The sequence below is a fragment of the Numida meleagris genome, chromosome 17 (assembly GCF_002078875.1).
Source record: "Numida meleagris isolate 19003 breed g44 Domestic line chromosome 17, NumMel1.0, whole genome shotgun sequence".
In the NCBI taxonomy this organism is placed as follows: domain Eukaryota; kingdom Metazoa; phylum Chordata; class Aves; order Galliformes; family Numididae; genus Numida; species Numida meleagris.
The window spans coordinates 4,325,900-4,334,786 of NC_034425.1; the positions used below are offsets into that span (position 1 = coordinate 4,325,900).

Genomic DNA, 8,887 nt, shown 5'->3' on the forward strand with positions numbered 1-8,887 from the left:
TGGTGTAAAAACTTCCTTATATCCAATGCAAACCTCCCCTCTTTTAGTCTGAAACCATTTCCCCTTGTCCTATTCCTACAGACCCAGACAAAGAGTCTGTCTCCATCTCACAGCCCATTTAGGGTCTGGAAATATTAAGCTGATTGGAGGTAGCGCTGCTGGTGGGACGTTTGGTGCCATGGTTCATTGTATGCAGGACAGCATCTGTATTATAAAAAACTGAAGGTGGAAACAGCAAGAACCTCATACCACGACCTTTATTGCCACACAGCACTACCGCAGGGGCAGCGGTGTGGGTGGGAGAGATGTGGGAGTATGTCGGCTGACCCATCCGCCTCGAGAATGTATTTAACTGGGGCAGACCCAGAAATCTGCACGACCTCGACCCCTCGGCCAGAGATAAATAGCGGCCGTCAAAGAGAAAGCAAGAACTTCCACACTGAGATCCTGTATCAGACTGGAATTAGAACCCCACAACCAAAAGGCAAACAGACAGGCCGAGCTGAGCAGCGCGCACGCTCATCCGTGCCACGAAGACAATAACGACCCTCTTTATAGAGGGAGGATGGACACGCTGAAAAGCACAGAGCGCTCCATGCTGCGCACAAACAGGGGTCACAAACCTCTGTCTTTGCCTACGGGCACTAAAACCACAGAAGAAGGAGGAACCACCACCGCTTGGCACCCGACCCCCCCAGCGCTGGCGGTGGGAGCCGGGCTGAGAGCTGCGTGCGGAGGGGACGCGCTGGCACCAAGCTTCTCCACCCCCACCACCATCGCCGTGCCAGAAGGGAAAGGCCTTCTCCACTTGGCCTTATTCTGAGGGCGGAGGAAAGAAAAAGCACCTGAACGGGAGACAGGCAGCGACAGAGCCCCTCGGCCACACGGCGCTCTCGCGGACGGCGGCTTGAAGGATTTTTTGTTGGGTAAAGCGCCCGGTTCGGGCTGTCACAGAGGGGAGCGCGTGCGTCGTTTCGCAATGTTTATCCCCGAGGGAGCGGTGCTTTGTCAAGGCGCAGCGCTCGGCGGTTCCGAAACGTCAAGCAGAACCTGTGAGAGCAGCACCTGCTGCCGGCGGGGTGCGGGCGACCGGGGGGGAGATGGCAGACGCAGACGTGACGTGAGCTCTTTAAACACCGAGAGCGGTTTCCCCGCGGCGTGCAAAGCGGTTCCCGCACGGATCCGCTCCCGCTGCGCTCAGCCACACCTGCCAACCTGAGCCACTGCACAGGAATGCGGCCGCTTCGCGCAGCGGAGCAGGGCCGTTGTGTGGCACGGCAACGAGCAAACACGGCGCGGACAGCTCAGCCAGCACCGGTTTGCTTTCACACGAGACGAAATGAGGAAACAATTGGCACGACAGCCCGGCCAAAACACCGCCGTGGGCGCAGGGCTGAAAGGAACGCCCGTGACACACGGAGAACGCAGGGATTCCACTTCAGTCCAACACCGTAACTTCTATTTTTGCAAGCGGACCGAAAGCAGCGGGATAACTCACATAGAGCTGAAGTCACGCTCGTCACTGCTGCTCGGAAAGGGCACCCCGGGGGATGCTGACAGACACGCGTCCGCACATGCGGTAATAGGTGTGGTACAAGGAAAAAAAACCATCACAGCTTTCAGCAGAACACGTCCACTTCTCAGAAGCAGAGCGGTGATGGCCGATAGGGCGGTGGGCGATAGCAGAGCTGAATCTGCCCGTGTGCGACCGGGTAAGAGCAGGCTGCTGCCTACAGGTTGTGTTTGTGATTAAGGACGGCGTTTACCTCCAGATTAAAAGAGCTGTTCCTTTCTCGGTGAGGAGAAAGCCGCAGGAACAGCTCATCTTCCCGCCCGAGGGCACCGCGCCGATCCGCGATTTGCTCTTTTGCTTCTGGAGCAGCAGAAGCTCGAGGCGCTCGCTGGTGACGTGCTCATCGAGGAGAAATAAAGGCAAGACACCAAAGCGATACCGTCACCTGACTTTCGCAGATAATTTAAGGAGCCCGGTTCTTAGGCGCTAATTGTAAAAGCAAACAGTCCGCTTCCCCCGCAGAGCAGCTGGCGCGGGGAACGCAGCGGACACGATGCTACAGATAAACCCGCAGCGGGAACTGACTGTGTCATTCCGGTCTGTGAGTAACAGCGTGCGTTACTATGGCCGTGGGAACACCGAGCGGGTCTGAAAGCGAGCGCGGACGGATTGATGAAAGCTCAGCGCGGAGACGGACGGGTCGGATGCGGGGTGATGAGGGTGGGAGATGGCACACCCCGACGGAAGGGCACGCAGCAGCAGCAGCAAACTGCCGGACAGAACAAAGGAGCGCAAAACGGGAGAGCGGAAAGCCCTGCGGGGCGCAGCGGGGAGGAGAGGTCGGGGAAGGGGGAGGCAAACACGGCAATGGTTTTGTAGGGAACGGGAATGTGCAGCAGCCTTTGGGAACGGCTCTTCCATTAACATGGCCGGCACATAAGCAGACGAGGCGCAAAAAGTGCGCGCCCGTGTCAGCGCCCGGCGGGACGGCTCGAGGGCAGCGCCCGAGCCACAGCCCGCGGCGTCGGAGCCCGCGAGCATCTCCCGCAGCGCGGCCGGGGGGGGTCGGCGCCCCGCGCCCGGCGGAGCCGGGACGGACCGGGACGGAGCGCGCCGCTCCCACCGCCCCGCGGCCCCCGGCCCGAGGGATGCAGCCGCCGCACCGCCCTCTGTGCGCGCCCTCCGCTCGGACCCGCCGCGCTCCTCCGCACCGAGCGCTCCTCAGCATCGCGCGGGGCGGCTCCGCCTCGGTACCTGAGTCACGTCCCGCGCTTCGACGTGGGGATCCCCGCGCGCTCTCCGGACCGCCGCCCGCTCTCCCCGTGCTCCCGGACCGACCCGGCGCAGCCCGTCTGGCGAGCGCCTCGGCGCGGCGGGTCGCGTCCACTCGCCCCTCCCCTGTCCCCGCGAGGCCGCCCGGGTCCTAGCGCCGCCCCGTGGCCCCTTCCCGACGCCGCGGGTTCGCCCGCTCGGGGACGCGCGGCCGCGTGCGGTGCCGTCCCACCGTTCCGGCGAGGGCCGCCCGCAGCCGGCACCGCCCGCAGCCCCCGCGCGGGTTGGGGCGCTCCGCTGGGAATCGCGGGGTGCAGCCCCGCTGCGGGAGCGCTTCCGTACTGCGGGTCGGCGGGTGGGCGCCCGGACGGGTCTTGAACGTGTCCAGAGAAGAAGATCCCCGCACGCTGCGGGCATTGTGCCCATCGCCCCCTGTTCTATCGCTGCACACCCCCAAAAAGAGTCCACCCCCATCGACTTGACTCCTGCGTTTTAGATATTTATGAACAGTGATCACACCCCTCTCAGCGTCCTCTTCCCCAAGAGAACAGCCCCAGGGCTCTCAGCTTGTCCCCATCGGGAGATGCTCCAGGCCCCCACCATCTCTGCACCCTGTGCTGGGCTCTCTGCAGCAGTTCTGCCTGGAACTGGGGAGCCCAGCACCGGGTGCAGTGCTGCAGATGGGCACCCCGCCCCCCCCCCAAGGGCAGAGCAGAGTGGAGCACCTCCCTGCCCTGCTGGCCATGCTCCATGCAATGCACCCAAACCGCCCAAGGGAGCCATTGGCCTTCTTGGCCACAGGGCACACTGCTGTCTCATGGCCGACCTGCTGGCCCCCACTCACTGATCTGTCACTGATGTGCTGCAGCTCTGCTGCTGCTCATGCAGATGTTATGAATTTGAGTGTATGTTCCTGTTGCTGTTGTTCAGCGTCCCTGCAAGTTATGCCAAGCACAGAAAGTAGCGTTCCTTGGGCTACATGGGGCTTTAGAAGTCATAGAATCACGGGATGGTTGGAGTCGGAAGGGACCCTCACGGCCATCTGGTGCCAGCCCTGCACTGAGCAGGGACACCCACGGCTCCATCAGAGCTCAGAGCCCATCCCTGACCTTGGCTGTCTGCAGGGACGGGGCACCACCACCTCTCTGGGCAACCTGTGCCACTGCCTCACCGCCCATGGTGTAGAAACTTCTTCCTTATATACAGTCCAAACCTGCCCTCTTTTATTCTGAAACCATTTCCCCTTGTCCCACCCCAACTGCTAAAGAGTCTCTCCCAGGGCAGGGGTAGGTGCTCCAGGTCTTAGTGCACTTGTGGCACACAACGCGGTTTATGTTTGTAGCACTCCTATCACCACTGTGGACACACACAGAAGTTGTGGTGTGACGAGTAGGGGAGGGGAAGCGGTTACGGTGTTGCACAAATGGATAGCTTCCGGTAGCTGAGAAACTGCTTGATGAAATGGGGCGATAGAGAATGAAGATGTGAAACTTCAGAGTGCACAGGGGTTTTTCGTTCGCCTGTGTGTTACGCTTGCTTTGACTTCTGATTCAGTTTTGATGTCACATCCACTTTTACCCACGTAGGGACGAGGGCAGATAGGGCTGAGCGCATTGCGGGATGCAGCCAGTGAGATACACACTGCTAATCTTCAAGGTATGTCAGATCCGTTGTTATCTGTCAACCATCACCTGAACCCAGGCCATTGGGAAAGCTGAAGGACAAAACCCACCAAGTGTTGTGGAGCTCCTGGAGCAAGCGGTGCAGTGCCCCTAGCTCAGCAAAAGTGGTGGAGTCCGTGATAAGGATGTGTGATCTCTACTGCCAGTCCTGAAAGGACCGGAAAAACAGAGTTCTTGACAAATCAAACATTGCCACAGCCTCTGAGTGGCATTGCTTAAGGAGGAGGGACAGTCCCACCCTTCAAAAATCCTGTATTATTCCCCCTTACTTGAGTTACTGCCTGATAGAAATGTGTAGCCCCGTAGTAGATTTTTTAATTGAAACCTTGGAGGTTTGTGCTATGTAAATATGTAGTCAGGGTGGACAGAGGTGCCTAGGAATAGAGAGCTGGGAAGCAAGAAAAGGGAAGTTGGGAAATAGCTGCCAGCATGTCACCTATATCCTACAGGTACACCTACATTTTGAATTGTTTCTAAACCATCAGTAGCTCTTACAGGCACTCACATGATAGAAGAAGCTAGATAAGGGAAGAGACGTTCACCAAACACATTGGAAAGACAAGAGGAGGGGCTGGTGTGTCAGTTTTACACCACGAGCAGTGGGGCGGTGGCACAGGTTGCCCAGAGAGGTGGTGGTGCCCCGTCCCTGCAGACAGCCAAGGTCAGGGATGGGCTCTGAGCACTGATGGAGCCGTGGGTGTCCCTGCTCAGTGCAGGGCTGGTACCAGGTGGCCTTGAGGGTCCATTCCGACTCCAACCATCCCGTGATTCTGTTTTTCAGAAGTGCATGCCCTCAGCCATACACCAGCTGCTGAGGAAGCTGCAACCAGCACTCTGCGGTGTCACTTCTGGAGCCGATTCCTCCCGTTGTTTTTGAAGAACACGTTTTGTGAAAGCGATGCGCTCCTGGGGGACGGCGGGCCAGGATAAATGACGGCCCTGCATCGACACCCAGATCAGAATTCAGTGTTCAACAAGGCACCAGTGTGAGTGAGCAGAACACAGGGTCTGCACAGAGCCCGGATAACTTCCGACGTATTTGAAACTGAGATGAAGGCACAAAACCCCTATCTGTTACGTGGGGTTAAACAGCACGTGTTTGAGGAATGAATGCGCTGTGTTACACTTGTGAATAAAGGGAATATTAACACGCAGCAAAGAGAGCTCAGACACGGTGACTTAAAGCATCTACCTCTGAACACAGCTTTGAAAAAAAACAGCTTTAATCTTTATGGCTGTAATTAAACAAAACCCTCCATTTCCTGCATCTCGCTGCTGTTCATCTCTAGGTATGCCAGTTACAGTTATTCTCAAACTGTTGTTGAGACAAACTCACGAGGAATCATTAACTAGGAAATGTATCTGTCCAGAATACACTGCGACGCTCTCAATTTGGCTCCTCACTAATGAAGATTCTTAATAGGAAAGAACATTATTGTTTGGGTATGCTGGGTGCAGTTCAGATTGCACCAAACCTCCACTAAAATGCCCTTCACTCCATAGTTCCTTACAGGTTTCCAAATAAATACAGATCCTGCTGTGTTCCTTACTTCCATATTCCATTGCTGTTACTGAGTCTAGCAGTAGTAGTCATAATATATATAGGTCACTCTGAAAGTAATGCCTCCTATTTCTTGTCATGGAAACAACAGTGGATACCACAACCACATTAATACTATTTGATAGAGCTGCAGAACACTACTTTTCAGCATAGTCACCCATTCCAAATTCCAGCTGCACTCTTCCCTGTTCCTGCAACTTGTAGGTGAGTCCCAAGTATTACCTTGAAAGTACATGCATATATTTGTTATTAAGCTTTTGTAGGTGTTTTACTTTTGAGGCACTTTTCTTATTTACACTTGAATTGAGCACGTGATATTAATCACAGATTTTTACTGCAACATTAAGAGCTCGAACCATAACACTGAACGTTTCAAACGGTTTCACGAGCAGCCAGCACACACCTTTGCTTCAAAAGGAACGTGTTGCACAAAGAGCCCTTGTAGGATGGCTGTTGAAGAAACGTTCAGCGTTGAGGTTTCAACAATTTGTAGTTTGTTTCTAAAGCAAGGCTGAAGATAAAGGCTTTCTATGTGGTTCTCAAGGTGCACTTGAGGAACACGAAGCGTACCTACAAAGAGGTGTGTAGTGGTAAAAAGTAAAACCCTACAGTTCTACAGGCAGTCGTGGGAAAGAGACACGGAAATCAAATTCTTCAAGCCTGGATGAAACTGGAATTTAAATATGTCCTAAATACAGACATGTTTCCAATATACAGCACCCACGTTTCAAAGATACTGGAGATCACAAGTTCCTCCGCAAGCTCGGCCACTTTTATTTATAAGATGTTATAAAATGTTCGTTTTATTTGTGTTTTTTTAATATTTTTACTGTTTGTCAGATAGCATTCTCTACACCAAATGCATTCCTCGGGGTTCTGTCGAAACAAGAAGTTCATTCATTTGAAGGAGAGCTCTCTCCAAAGGAAGGCTTTTCCTGGCTCATGTTGTAGCGTTCCACCAGGGCGGCCCATGGCTGCGTTCACTGCTGAGCCCCCCCACACACAACCTGGCTCACAAAGCAGCCCCTCCTGTTGTGCAGGGCAGTATCTGCAGTGTGCCATGGCTTTCCTGTGCCGGGAGCAGAAATGAGGATGAGGGGCGTGGGATGAGTAGTCAGAGTAATCATGGGTTTCGTCTTAGGGAGTTGGGCCGTGGTAAGTTGGATGCAGTCTTTGGAATGGAGACCTGTCAGTGCTCCCAGGGGCAGCAGTGCATTTGTAGCCAACTCCAAAATGCAACAAGCCCCTTTGCTTTCCTCGTGAAATTACCTGTACGTGCTGCTATCTTGTAATACAGTGACGGGGCCAAAGATCGCCCTGCGAAGCTGTGACTCTGAAATCTGCCTTTGGCTGAATCTTCCTGAACTCACCAGTGGTTGGTGAGATCACAAACTCTGGTTCTTCCTTGTAGGTTCCTGCTTTTTGTTATAAAGGAAACGTTTTCCTTTCATTTCTCTCTATGAAACCAGGACATTTCTACTCCTATTTTAGGTACCTACAGCTTTCTGCATTGCTCCAAAACTCCATGTTGAGTAGACTTGTCATAGTGAGTCACTGCTAAGATAAAAATGGATGGATTGTGAGCTGCACTGGGTCTGTAGAAGCCACCGGTCCCTCACCTGGGGAACCAGTGTGCATTAATTATGTGACTGGGGACTATTTAGAGACACTTGGGGGAAGACGATGGCTAATTAGAATGAAGGGGGTGGGAGGGGAGGTACAGATTTAAACTTTCATCAACAATGTATTGATTACGATGAATGCTTTGAGAGCCCCATCGCAAAGGTGTGCTGGGACTTGCAGTGTAATTTTTTGTGCGCTCGGAAGGTTCTGAAGATCATTTAAAGCCAAATTTCATGGCGTGTTTTGAACTTCAGGTGATTTGTGTTAAACAAACTCAACCCCTTCCGTAACTGCAGCATTCCAATGTGATATACAGATCCACGTCATGGAGCTAAATGAAAGATGATTATTTCAGAAGTCAAAACACACGTTCTGATTCTAATTTTCAACAACAGCTACCGGTGCCAATAACCCATCCTTTCATTATGCAGCGTGGGGTAAGGGATTTGTTCCTTTTCCCCGGTGATCTAAGGAAAGAGATACAAGAACTACTGATACGTTCTACTTTCTTAACATTAGTACAATTCTGCTGCGATTATAATTCATGCAGCATTCGGGTTTCTGAAAGGTCTCTCGTTTGGCAGAGCAGCTTCCATAATGCAGACACACGAGGGCATGACGTCAAGTCTGCCTCGTGGCTTCCAGACAGACGAGTCACCCAGTGACTAAAGGAAAATCACGCTGTGCGCACAGCTCCTGCATTACAGCTTCCTCAGCGTCATGTAGATGATGCACTCTGCTCCGATGGACGGATAGAGCTCTGAACAAGGAAATGCCCTGGGAGCAGAATTCATCCATTATGCATTGTTTTTTCCGGGTTGGATGGGCCCTGGCTCTGGTGGGTGGCAGCCCTGCCCACGGCGCGGCTTGGAGCCACAGATGGTCCTTAAGGTCCCCTCCAACCGAGCCGTTCCATGGCCTGGGGTCTCTGCTCCGTGCTGCGGGGGGGTCACGAGGGGAGGGCGGGGGGGACGATGGTATCCGAGGCTGCGACACGGCCCGGCTGCGTTCGGGGAGAAGCGCGATCTTCACAGAGACGTGGGTTAAAGAGGGGAGCGCACTTGCTTGCACAATGCGGAGGAAGGACTGCAGGATGTCAACAGAGAGGATGAGCTGGGGAAAATACGAGCAAAAAATTACGGCAGTAGCTGAGTGGGAGGGAAAGCCGTGAGAGAGACCGAGAAACGCGGGCTTGTTGAGAAAGAAGGGGGGGGGGGGGGGGGGAAAGGGGGGGGG

General features: G+C 54.1%; 1 protein-coding gene across 1 annotated transcript in view; it reads right to left on the reverse strand.

Annotated features, from left to right (window-relative positions):
- SLC16A3 (solute carrier family 16 member 3) overlaps positions 1 to 2,924 on the reverse strand; it is a 9,369-nt gene extending 6,445 nt beyond the window's left edge. The window contains exon 1 of the mRNA XM_021414620.1: positions 2,768 to 2,924. The gene's annotated coding sequence lies outside the window, so the exon portion shown is untranslated. The remainder of the gene's footprint in view (positions 1 to 2,767) is intronic.